Genomic DNA, 14,392 nt, shown 5'->3' with positions numbered 1-14,392 from the left:
TAAACCTTTATTGAATGTAAATGCTCTAAATCATTATTGAATAGAGAAATGCAAATTAAAACAACCTTGAAATATCTTCTTACACCTTTCAGATTGGCTAAAATAACTGAAAAAAAAAGTGATAAATGTTGGAGGGGTTGTGGAAAAAAAACTGGGACACTAATTCATTGTTGGTGGAGTTGTGAATTGATCCAATCATTTTGGAGAGCAATCTGGAATTATGTTCAGAGAGTCATTAAACTACCTATACCCTTTGACTCAGCAATACCACTACTAGGTCTATTTCCAAAGATGACTAGGGAAAAGGAAAAGAACCTATATGCTCTAAAAAGCTTATTACAGCTGTGGTGGCAAAGAACTGGAAGTTGAAGAGATGCCCATCAATTAGGGAATGGCTACATAAGTTGTGATGATATCTATATCCAGAGAAATAAATGATAAATAGAAGCATGTATAGATTGATTTTACATATATACATATATATATGTATACACATATTTCTGGTTAATGTAGCCATCTTTAGGATAAGGGTAGGGAAGAAAAAAAAGAAAAAATTATATAATAACTTTATTATATATTTAAAAAGAATAGCAAGTTATACATAACAGATTTGCAGTTTCATGTGTAATTTAGTTTTTGAAAAATTCTACTATTACAGAATGCTTGTTTTATTTGATAAATTAAAAATGAATAAAATTTTTGAAAATTTAAAAGGTGGAACTTTTGGAAATATTGGGACACTAATACAGTGTTGGTAGAGTTGTGAATTGGTCCAGTCATTTTGGAGAGCAATTTGGAACTGAGTAAAGGGCTATAAAATTGTGATTATCCATACCTTTTGATGCAGCAGTACCACAAGTAGGTCTGAATCCCAAAGAAATGATTAAAAAAGGAAAAGGACCCACATGTACAAAAATATTTATAGCAGTTCTTTTTGTGGTGGCAAAGAATTGGAAACTGAGGGGGATACCCATTAATTGGGGAATGGCTGAATGAGTTGTAATATATGATTGTCATGGAATATTATTGCGCTATAAGAAATGATGAGCAAGATCCTTTCAGGACAATTTGTGAAGACTTCTATGAACTCATGAAAAGTGAAGTGAGTGGAACCAAGATAATATACAATCACAGCAATAATTTAAGGATGATCAGCTGTGAGTGGCTTAGCTCATTTCAGCAATACAGTGATCCAAGACAATGCCAAAGGACTCAAGGCAAAAAAAATGCTCTCCACTTTCAGAGAAAAAATAAATTGGTTTTGAGTATAGATCAAAGCATAGTTTTTTACTTTACTTTTCTTGGATTTTTTTGTCTTTTCTTTTGAAACATGGCTAATAAGGAAATGTGTTTTGCATTACTATACATGTATAATTTATATAAAATTACTTGCCTCCTCAAGCATGAATGAGGAGTGGGAGGGAAGGATAGAATTTGGAACTCAAAATTGAAAGAAAAATGAATGTTAAAAATAGATTTTACATGCAATTGAGAAAAAATAAAAGATGGACCCTACCTCTGATGGAAAGGCCCAGAGGTCTTGTTAGTAAAAGTGCTTTGCAATCTCCAAAAAGCAATTCAGTTCACCGTCTTCCTTTTTCAGCCTTGAGTCCAATTCATTGTTCATCTCTTTTGTCTGTCCCAGATAAACATTGTCAGACAAGCTCTTAAGAGTATCCTTTCATATTCTAGTTGGAACATTAGGTGGAGTGTATAGAGTCAGAAAGACTTGAGTTCAAATTCTGACTCCCATACTCCCTAGCTGTGTCACCCAAGGAAAGGCACTTATTCTTTCTGCATCTCAGTTTTCACAACTGTAAAATAGGGACAGTAATGACATCTACTTCACAGTGTTGTTATAGGGGTCAAATGAGTTAAATATGTAAACCACTTTATAAACCTGAAAGCACTGTACAATTGTTATTTATTATTATTGATCTTATCATTGACATCCACTGATCTTAACAATAAACATTCTTTATCCATTTGTACTTTCCAGTGTGAATGGACAGACCAGATCCATTTGAGTGATTATAAATTTCTTCTAGGAGGTTCTCAAAGTCTTGGAGATACCATCTACAGGGAATGTTTCCTTGACCTGAACTATGTGCTGGATCTCCTTTATCATGACAGTGAATGCTTTTGGAGAGCATAACGTTTCCACTAAATTCTCTTTGTTTTTTGCCTCATTTGATATTGATTTTGTTACATCTTCCAATGAATCTTGAATGATTTTGATATATAGATTGGAGATAACTTGCTGTAATACAACCTTTAAATCAATGTTTTATTCTACTAAGTTGAATTTATTTTAAAACACATTCTCTGTGTGAACACAAAGGAATCTGATATTCTCTATAGCCTTCAGTCAGTTGTGAGATGACAAAAATATGATCTATTATTGCATAATATTTGTAAAAGCCTGCTTATTCCCTAATGCCTATATCAAGGGTGCCCTTAACTGCTATATGGATAACCATCATAAAAATGGAATAATCAGCATATACATTGGTAGTTGTTGATATTTTATTGGTCACCTTTTGTGGGAATAAATAGGGAGTTAATTTTTTGTTTGTTTGTTTTTGGTGTTTTTCCCTCTTCAAGATAACTTAATTGGTTCCTAAGCATCCTCTCATTTTTACCTCCAGGATGGAATCAACACACATACACACACACACACACACACACACACACACACACACACACACACACACACTACAATGTGGCTTCATTTCCTTTCTTTTCTGTCTAGCCATTTTTTTCTTCCTTTGTAAGTACCTCAAGGATGGTAACATGAAAGTCCAAGTATGATAGCATCAATTTCCTGGAGAAAAAAATGTTGTTATAATAATTTATGTACATCATTTTAATTTTTCTCCTGTTTTACAGTCCTTTTCCCATTTTCATCCTTGAATAACCTTGGGATGACTTTCTTTAGTTGTATACCTTGCCAATCTTTCTTCCAAATGGTTCCCCCCCCCCCACTATACCTTTTTGCTTAATGAAATAACATTACTTATAATCATTCACCATCATTTTCCACAAGAATTATCTGATGAATTTCTACTCTAATTTCATTTTGTCTTTTAAATAATCTCTCTACACTTGGCAACGAAATCAAATGCATATTAACTAAAGTAATTTCTAGGCCATTTTTGGCCTCCATTTAGCAATTAGTTTATATTGGTTTAACTTCTGGATGAAATTATTATGTTGGTGACTGTAATTTCCCATTAATTTTTTTCAATAGCTTATTTAAATAATTTGGTATTAGATCTTCTTAAAATACCTCAAACTTTTTCACTACTATGTTTTTATTATACATACTTATCTTAGCTATGATGAATTGATGTCCTGAATGTACACAGATGGTAGATTCAAGGATAATTCACAGATCCATAATATATCCTTTCCTATCTGTTAAAATGGAGTCAGTTCAATTATTTGTAATGTTATTTGTTGCTTGACACAAACAGTGCACTCCATCTCTTCTTTTTTTAACAATATTTTACTTTTTCCAATTATATGTAAAGACAATTTTCAGCATTTATGTTTGAAAGATTTTGAGTTCCAAATTTTTCTTCCTTCTTTCCTCCTTCCCTCCCCTCCACAAGACATCAAGCAGTCTGATATAGATTATACATATGCAGTCATGTAAAACATATACATTAGTAATGTTATCATAGAAGAAATAGAACAAAAGGGAAAAATATTAGTATGTTTTGATCTACATTCACATTCCTTCAGTTCTTTCTCTGGATATGAGTAATATTTTCCATCATGAGTCTTTCACAATTGTCTTAGCTAAGTAAACCATGGTGGATCATCACACAATATTACTTTTACTGGACAATGTTCTTCTGGTTCTGCTCACTTCACTCAGCATCAGTTCATGTAAATCTTTTAAGGGTTTTCTGAAATCTGCCTGCTCATCGTTTCTTATAGTATAAGAGTATTCCATTACATTCATATACCACAACTTGTTCAGTCATTCCTCAATTGATAGGCATCCCCTCAATTTCCAATTCTTTGCCACCACACAAGAGATGGCATATTTTTGTATGTGTAGGTCCTTTCCCCTTTTATATGACCTCTTTAGGATACAGACCTACTAGTGGTATTGCTAGCTCAAAGGGTATACACAGTTTGATTGCTCTTTGGGCATAGTTTCAAATTGCTCTCCAAAATGGTTTGATTAGTTCACAACTCCACTAATAATGCATTAGTGTCCCACTTTTCCTACATCTTCTTCAACACTTATCATCTTCCTTTTCTATCATATTAGCCACATTTCTTCTTTTGAAGAAAGCATTTGTGATACAGAAACATGAAACTTCTTTGTAATACACAAGTCTTTGGCTTCTCTCTTTTCTTTCACTTGAACTACACTTTTCCACGTATTTCTTTCCATTCTAATTTTTTCTAATGTCTGCATAAAAACGCCTAGTATCTGAGTGTTTGTTGATTTGGTTTGGAAGGTCTCATCAGAGATTCAGGAATCAGAAACTCTTCCTAGAGTTTCTCTACCATTTCATCCTCTATTATACTGGTACATAAGCTGCAATTATTTTCATGGAGACTTTATTTGCAAATACTTATAATTACTATAACTGTATGTGATGACCAAATGTCCTTTGAAATTATATTTCTTGCAACATTGGGGCATATAATTAAGCCCACTCTGCCAATTATTTTCTTTGCCTTTCCAGGGAGTACTTGCTAGCCATCCTTCCATTTAGCTACAATTTCCTTCTTTTTTCTGGTTTCATTTATAGCAAGAATGTCACAATTGATATGATTCAGCTCTTTCAGCAATAGGTACACTCAGTCCTTGGATGAAGATCTCACAATTAGCACATCCAATAGTTAAATTCAAGTTTGATGATGATCTAAAATATGTGTGATTCTTAACATCCTCTGCTTCCTTTCCCACCACTCTGCTATGACCACTTAAGAAGTAGAAGGAAGCAGCACACAGCTGAGATCCATTTTAGATATTTCCTCCACAAAAGTACTATTCTGATATCTCCTTGTGGTCCAGAGGAAACCTTGGGTTCTCAAAGATTATGCCAGTGGAAAAGCACTGGAATATTCTACCATCTAGAAAGTCCTTGAGTATGCCCTCTGAAAATAGAAGAATATTTTCTGAGATCCAGTCTGTGGGATCATGGAGAGGTATGTCATCTGTAGGTTGGCCACCTGGTGATGCAACTTTTCATTGCTGGCAATCCATGAAACAGAATGACAAAATAAAACTGTATATACACATATGTATATATATACATTTAAAGACCTTTATAATATTTTACTGATTTTTCTTCCTACATAATCCTCATGGTTAGTTTTAGTCTGACAGTATAATTACATTTAGTTTGCTTTTGTTTGATATATAATTAGCATTTATTCAGAAATTACATGTTGGACAGCTTTGTATGTGGATAATTAAAGAAAAATTTCTACATCATTCACAATTGGTCAGCATTAATTGCTATTTCTTTGGGGAACACATTAACCTAAAGATATTGACAAAGCTTTTTTGTCATCCAGTTTAAAGGGATAAAGAAAGGAAGGAGTAGGGGCCAGTATGCAGAGTAGTTTTTGTTTGTGAGAAGAAGGTCGAAGTTACTGCAGTGGATGGGGAGACGAAGACACCTTTCTTTTTTGGACTTTGAGATCTCCTACTTCTTCCCATGTGTGAATTTACCTCATAAAGGATTGGTTCTTTGGCCCAAAGAAATACTTTGCTAACAAAATATTAAATTAACTATAGTAATACATTAATCTGTGCAATAGTATTGGAGAGAAAGAGTGGAACAATATTTTCATTATTCATGTTCATTCCTCTTATATTGCAAACACAAAATGTTAGCTATATTTCTACCTATAAACAGATAATTTTGACTGATGTTACAATCAAAAAATAAAAACACACAACAGTGAAGTCAGTAGAAAAAACAGACAAATAAATCTGACTTTTTTTAGCCAATTTGACTGATTATCAATCAAAACACTCAGGTTAGTTTGTGCCCAACACATATTTCAAATTACCTTTACTTAAGTACTTACTAGTGTCATCAAGGGCCACAGAATTACTCAGCAATTTAAAGAAAATGTGGGCACTATAATTTTCTCCCTAATCCTTTACAGCTGAGAATTTCAGGGATTGATTTTTAGACTTGAAAAAGAGATTATTTATCTATTTGCTTTAAGTTTGTTAGAAGTCCATTTTCATTTAACTTTATAAAGAATTCAGGACTCCATCTTACACAGCTCTCCATCCCCTTGTATGAACTGGGAAGTGGACCAGATAGTTATCATTTTTACCCCGCAGGGATAGCTTGATTACTTTGACTCTAAGATTCTAAGAAAAAGAAAAAAATGAGGAAAATATAACTTATTTTGTTTCTTCCTAATCTTACCACCATTTCAACATTGTGTTGAATTTTTAAGCTTTAAGACCCAAGAAATAAATGCTAATATATGGTCCTGGAAATGCTCAAGTAAGAGCAAAGTTGATAGCATGGAATTTTGGAACCTTATATTAGAGAACTTCCAAACTAGATTGTTCCCAACAGGAAGACTGTAACTCTTGTTTTCCTTTTAGGTACTGAAAAGTTTGTTTGCTTTTTAAAGTTTTTCATGGCCTCCTACTAAGAAGGCTTTTAGCCTTCAATGGGTCAAAAGTAAACATTATCCTCCTTTTGTGTAAAAAAATCATTGCTCTAACGACGGCGTTACTCATGAGGTTAATTTTGAGATATTTTAGTATTATGTTAAGGCCAGTACAATGACACTGATGCAGATTGCAGTGCAAGGATGAAAATTACATGGTCAATTGGGGCAATAGCTATAATCAATCTAGATAATTTGCTTTAAAAATCATTTTCCCCCTAAATTATCAAATCATTTGGGGGCAAATAGCATCATTTTGGCTCTAAATCACAGCTGTATAAACCCAACATAATGATCCAGTTTGGAGCTTTTGACATGGAGAATATTTAATGTTTAAGTCTGGAGTTCAGAGTGATAGGGGAAAGGCATAGCAATTTAGGGAATATGTTTATGAGTTTATGGGCTATCCTTGATCTCATTTTTAGTTAATTTTTTTTAATTCTACTATATGTAAAATGCTTTCCTGAGTTCTCTTCAACACATCTACCAAGACATTTCATATTTAACTTTTAAAAAATGGCTAAATTAATTCCTCCTTGTTTGAGCTTCTCTTTGTAACATCTCTCCAGTTAAATGCTGAAGATTTTGATTGAGAGTTTTTTAAATTAGCATTTACTTTTTCCACTCCATTCCTTGTGACTATTGTAGTGAACCCTTTAAACTTTTCCTAAAATTACTAGGTCTAGAATCACTTGGATTAATGGTCCTTTCACAGAACTCTCTGGGTTTAATTTGAATTCAGTTTTGAATTGCTACTAGAGGTGCATTTTGACTAAAAAGAAGTCCTGCATTTGAACTAATGGGCAATTCATTTTAGTTTATAGAACCATGCTTGTTCAAATATTAAATCCACTAATTTTCTTGCTTTTCATAAAATTAATGCACTACTTACTCTCACTGGCAATCAAATATCCATTTAAGCTCAGATTGTCTTGATATACTGGGAATGCATTCAAATTCACAACACTGCTGTAATTTTCTAGGTTTTTTTTATTTTAAAATTGGGCTTGTAATCTAGTGAATATACAATTTCTGGGGGAAAATCTGGGACATTCCCAATAACATTCAGAATTTTTAGGGAGCATTTATATTTAAATTTAAATGAATATAGCCAAATATGTCAAGGACCTGTGATAACAATTTTAGGGGGCACAATCTTTGGAAGCTACTGCTGATCAACTCACTACCATCAGGTTCTGCAACAAGGATGAGATAAAGGAAGGGAAATAGCATAATAGGGCAGACAGAGATAAAGGTGGAGGCAAACAACAGATGAAAAATAAAATAAAGCAAATTTAGCAGTGATAACATAAGCAGAGAAGTGAGGAAATTTTTTTGGTCCTGTCCATACATAAACAAACACACCCAAGCACTAGATCAGTTAAGTGATTTCTATTCAATCCCAGAAGGTTTCTAATAATGGCATTTCAGAACTTCATTTAGAGAAACATAAGTGTGATTATGGTTAATGTTTATAAAAGAATTTTGAATCTCATATTGGGCTCTGCACCTGGCTGATTTGTCATCAGATTCCACATTTTTATAGTTGAAGAAAGAGCAAATTGAGTAAAAAGTGCAAGTGATTTAGTAGGTTCTATTTTGAGTTTTCTCAGTTGAACAGGAATCAGTCAGTCTGTGAACATTAAGTGCCTACTATGTGCCAGGCACCACAGTAAATACTGAAGATACAAAGAAAGGTAAATAGTTCCTCCCCTCAAGGAGTTCAAAGTCTAATGGTAGTAGTGGTAGAAGGACAACACATAAAAAATAAACTGAAAAAAGGGGTAGGGTAGAAAGAGTACCCAGTGCAGAACAAGCAAAGTCCTGCATCTTGCTGGGAATGATGAGATAGTTACCATGGAAACCTCCTAAAATGGAGAATCTGGGAGAATCTACCAGGATGTCCAGTCATGTCCAACCTCTCTCTCCACTGAGAAAGAGGGAGAGGTTTCAGAGGCAGAAGGTACTGAGGAGGTATGAGCTTCAGGGTTGGGGTGATTTTTTTAGGATGGTTAGGGTCTGGAGACCACAAAGAAGTTTGGTTTAGCTACATTGATGAATTGATTTTTGTCAAATTAAAAATATATTGTTAAAACTTTAATACTTTGAAACTATTCTCATTTTTCTTTTACTCCACATTTAGATGAAAAGTTTTTTGGTGTGTTTTAAGGGATTTCCTCAGTCTGTTCATGTGGTGTTTAATCTTCTTTTTGCGGTTATTTCCTGTTTGATGACTCCTTCTAAAGTTATCTTTTCACATCATGACTTTTGCCATTGCCGTTTCAATATATTGCAGATGGGCACAGGACATTACTATAAATGAGAATTTGGGGGAAATTTTTTTTTAGAAGCTGCAGACAACACACAAAGACCAGAAGATGACAGAGCTTTGACCTACGAATAGCCTATGACAAATTTTACAATAAGGTACTGTAAACACTCCATAAGAAAAACAAAAGAAAAAATTCAGACTTCTTCTCTGGTATGAAGGGAGGACCAAAAAATTTTACATGATTTTTCCAAATCTTCAGGGTACCACAACTCTGATCTCTTCAGTGTGGAAGGGATAATTGTATTTTCTCAATGACAGAAGTACATGGGACATGGGGCAGAAGGTTCTAAGAATCATATGAAGATATTTCATACTATATACAAACATTTCTCTAACTATTAGCACCATTATTGTGACATTTGTACTCAATGATTGATGATCTGATAACAATAGTGAGGGAAGTAAGCCATATTGAAATGAACCTTGTACTCTAAGTGAAGTCAGAAGACAAACATATTGTAAATAAATGTAGGGAAGTTCACTGGTTCCCCTTAGAGATTTGAATAAAGGATTTCATAGAGTTGGTATATTGGTGAGCAAAAGACAGAGAATAACTTTTATAGCACCTGGTCATTTTGACTTGCAACTCCCATTAAAAATACAAACAAGTGTACGATTATGAAAATTAATGCAGTTTATGTATCAATATCTATTTTAGATGAGTAAGAAGTAGAAACAACTTGACAAGATCTTCATAGGCAAGTCAACATGTGTCATGAGACTTAGTGTCTTCGAAGTAAAGGTGTACATGAGAGGTTTTATGAAAATGTGACTTGTCTATGGAATACAGATAGATGATTCAGAATCAGGAAAAGAAAGAGATTCTAATTTCTTTCCATGTAGTTGTGATTTCTTGTTTTCTGGTCTTCTCGATGGCAAGAATGTCCATATATACATATGTATAAATATACACACACATGAATGTTGATATGGTTTAATTCTCCATTTGTACATATTTTAAATTTTTCAGTAGTTTCATGCCTGTACATCATGAATTCTTCTTTCCAGAAAAGAATTAGAAAGCTGTAGGTATGATAAAAACAGACAACATTATTAGGGAAGGAAGCAAAGAAGCACTTGTTAAGTACCTACTGTGTGCCAAGCACAGTGCTGAAACTCTTTACAAATATCATCTCAATTGATCATCACAACAACCCTGGGAAGTAGGTGGTGTTATGATCCCTATTTTACATTTGAGGAAACTGAGGCAAGCAGATGTGAAGTGACTTGCCCAAGGTCACACAGCTAATAAGTACTGAGGCTAGATTTGAAATCTCTAGAGTCTTCCTGACTCTAGAACCAGCTCTTTATCTACCATGCCCCTAGCTATGTATTACTCATCTCATTGACTAGGTATAGCAAAGGTCACAAAGAGCAGCAAATTAGAAAGGATAAAAATGAAAAGACCCTACGATTGTATGGTCGTAGATTTGAAGTTGGAAATTCCTTTATAGGTCATGTATTTCAACCTAATTTTAGAGATGAAGATAAGATTGTAAGATCCCTGAAGGCAGGGTTGTCTTTTACCTCTTTTTGTATCCCCAGAACTTAGCACCATGCCTGGTATGTAGCAGGCATTTAATAAATACCGATTGATTGAGATTTCTTACATCTCAGGGAAGAGGGATTTGGTAAGGGAGAGAGAAACAGAAATTTGGAACTCAAAACTTAAAAAAAAACCCAAATATTAAAAATTGTTTTTTACATGTAATTGGGAAAGAAATAAAATTTTATTAAAAATAAACATCAAAAAGGACACACATGTACAAAACTATTTATAGCAACTCTTTTTGTGGTGGCCAAGAACTGGAAATTGAGAGGATGCCCATCAACTGGGAATGGCTGAGCAAGTTGTAGTACTTGAATGTAATGGAATACTATTGTGCTATAAGAAGCAGGTGGACTTCAGGAAAACTTGGAAAGACTTATATGAACTGATGCTGAGTGAAGTGAGCAGAACTTGGAGAATATTGTACACAGTAACAGCTACAGTGTACAGTGACTGATTTTGATAGACTCAACTCTCCTCAGCAATGCAAGGACCTAAAACAATTCCAAAAGACTCATGATGGAAAATGCCATTCACATCCAGAGAAAGAACTATGGATTCGGAATGCAGAGCAAAACAGACTATTTTCTTTTTTGTTTTTTTTTTCTTTCTCATGGTTTCTTCCATTCATTATGATTCTTCTATGTCACATGATTAATGTGGAAATGTGCTTAATAGGAATGCATGTGTAGAGCCTATATCTGATTGCATGCCATCCTGGGGAAGAAATGGGGAGGGAAGGGGAAAAAATTTAAAACTTATGAAAGTGAATGTCGAAAACTAAAATTAAAAAATTAGAAAAAATATTGATTGATTGAAGAAATTAAGGCCAAGAAAGATTGTGACTTCTGCAAGGTTGGTTGGTTGCTGTCCTTCATTCTCTTAAGAGGACCAAAATGACCTCACCATGATAAAGTGAAGCTTCATTGTGTACCACTGTGGCTGATCAGACCAATACAAGCTCGGAATGCTCTACCACAGGTTGGGCACATAGTCCATGGGAATATTTGGGGTGGTTGCTCCAAATTTGCGCATCCTATGTTTCCTTTGTGCTGTTTCAGTTCTGCTTTGCTCATAGAGCGCAGCACTTTTTCTAATGTGGGCATGCCATGCTGAGCTGTCCTGTGCCAGTGTCTCCCATGTCACACAATCAAATCCAAAGTTCTTTTTTTCTCTTTTTTTTAAAATTTATTTATTTAACTTTTAACATTCATTTTCACAAAATTTTGGGTTCCAAATTCTCTCCCCATTTGTCCTCTCCCCCCACCCCAAAACACCGAGCATTCTAATTGCCCCTATCACCAATCTGCCCTCTCTTCTATCATCCCTCTCTGCCCTTGTCTCCTTCTCTTTTGCCCTGTAGGGCCAAATAACCTTCTATTCCCCTTTACCTGTATTTCTTATTTCCTAGTAGCAAGAACAGTACTCAACAGTTGTTCCTAAAACTTTGAGTTCTAACTTCTCTTCATCCCTCCTTCCCCACCCCTTCCCTTTGGAAGGCAAGCAATTCAATATAGGCCATATCTGTGTAGTTTTGCAAATGACTTCCATAATAGTTGTGTTGTATAAGACTAACTATATTTCCCTCCATCCTATCCTGCCCCCCATTGCTTCTATTCTCTCTCAAATCCAAAGTTCTTGAGAGAGACCTTGAGAGTATCCTTGTATCACTTCTCCTTACCACCATGTGATTGCCTGCCCATGCCATGCACGTTCTCCACAAAATAGTCTTTTTGGCAAGCGTACATTTTGCATTCAAACAACGTGGCCAGCCCATTGGAGTTGTACTCTCTGAAGCATAGTCTGAATGCTTGGCAGTTCAGCTCGAGCAAAGACTTCAGTGTTTGGTACCTTATCCTACCAGGTGATCCTCAGAATCTTCCTAAGACAGTTTAAATGGAAGCAATTCAATTTCCTGGCATGGCATTGGTAAGCTGTCCATGTTTCTCAGGCTTATAACAATGAGGTCAGCACAACAGCTCTGTAGACCTTCAGTTTGTTAGTCAATCTAATACCTCTTCTCTCCCAAACTTTTCGTCAGAGTCTCCCAAATACTGAGCTAGCTCTGGCAATGTGTGCATAAACCTCATTGTCAATGTGTACATCCCTGGAAAGTACATTACCAAAGTAAGTGAACTTATCCCCAGCATTCAAAACTTCTCCATTTGTTGTAACCAATGGTTCCACATATGGATGATGTGGTGGTGGCTGATGGAGCACCTGTGTTTTCTTGGTGTTAATTATTAGGCCAAAATTAGCACAGGCAGCAGAGAATTGATCCATACTTTGTTACATCTCAGCTTCAGAGGCTGCATTGAGTGCACAGTCATCTGTAAACAGAAAATCACGCACCAACACTTCCTCCACTTTGGTCTTGGTTTGTAGCCTTTTCAAATTGAAGAACTTACCATCAGTATGGTAGTTGACCTTGATGCTGTGTTAATTCTCATTCAAAGCATTTGACCACATGGCTGAAAACATCATACTTAAAAGCATGGGAGCAAGCACACTGCCCTGTTTCACTCTACTGGTGACTGGGAAAACACGAGAGCATTGTCCACTATCCAGAATCTGAGCAAACATGCCATCATGAAATTGATGTACAATGCTGGTGAACTTCTCTGAGCAACCAGATTTTGACATAATTTTCCATGAGCCCTCATGACTAACAGTGTGTGTTTAAATGTCAGCTCCAGGATTTGAATTCAAGTTACCCAACTCAGAATCCACACCATGTTGCCATCCAACCCAACCTACTTACACTAGCTGTTGACTTAAAACAAAGGTGGGAAAACAGATAAAAGTAAAAAGCATTTACTATGATCGTTACTGTTGTTTTTTGTTTTTACAAAGTTGTGGTTTTGTTTCAAACCTGTTATTTCAATATGGGGAGCTCCACAGAATCCATATATATCAGACTTGTCAACAAATTATTGTCCTAAAGATTTTCCAGGGGTACTGAAAAATTAGATGACTTGCCCCTGGTCACATGGTTAGTATCTGTTAGAGGCGATCTTCCTAACTCCAGGGTCAGTCCTCCAGCCACAATCTCTGTAAGACACAGGCTGGTATAGTGAATAGAGAACTGATCTCACAGTCATAAAGATCTGGGGTCAGTGACCATTTCTGACATGCTGACTCTGTGATCCTAGGGAAGTCACTTCACTTTTCAGTTCCCCAGGGAACTCTGTAAGAGTTCAAGTTGCAGAGCAGGTGCTAATTTTTGGTAGAAAAAGTTCATCACCAGGTGCTCCCTACACCAATAAAACCACAATTCCAGTAAAATCAAAACCAAAACCAATCACCACAATGAGATCAAAAGAGCCTAGAAACTATCTTAACCAGCAGAAATCTCCTTGAGAATCATAGAGACATGATAGCTAAAACCAATGCAAGTTTAAAAGATAAACTAATTTGTAAAATATTAAGTAATAGGGCAATATAAGATCATACACTATAAAAATCATAAAATAACTAACAGCAATAAGGGGAGAAAGTACCTGGAAAATTTGTCATGAGATTAAGCTGAATCATACCCAGAGCATCCACAAATAAAACCTAAAAGGTCAACAAAATAGCTGTGAAATGGAACACATTTGCCCACATGTCTACAATAATATATTATGATGATTCACAATAATTCCACCAACTTTGGATAACACATTGGTGGGGGGAGGATAAGCATTTATATGACACCTACTATGTTCCAGGCACCTACATGTTAAGTGTTTTACAAGTATTAACTCATTTGGTTTTCACAAAACCCCTGCAAGGTAGGTGCTGTTATTATCCCCATTTTATAGGTGAGGAAAATGAGGCAGATACAGGTGAAGTGACTT

This window comes from Notamacropus eugenii, chromosome 2, assembly GCF_028372415.1.
Source record: "Notamacropus eugenii isolate mMacEug1 chromosome 2, mMacEug1.pri_v2, whole genome shotgun sequence".
Taxonomy (NCBI): Eukaryota; Metazoa; Chordata; class Mammalia; order Diprotodontia; family Macropodidae; genus Notamacropus; species Notamacropus eugenii.
The sequence above is the reverse complement of the archived record's forward strand: the minus strand, read 5'-3'. Positions refer to the sequence as shown.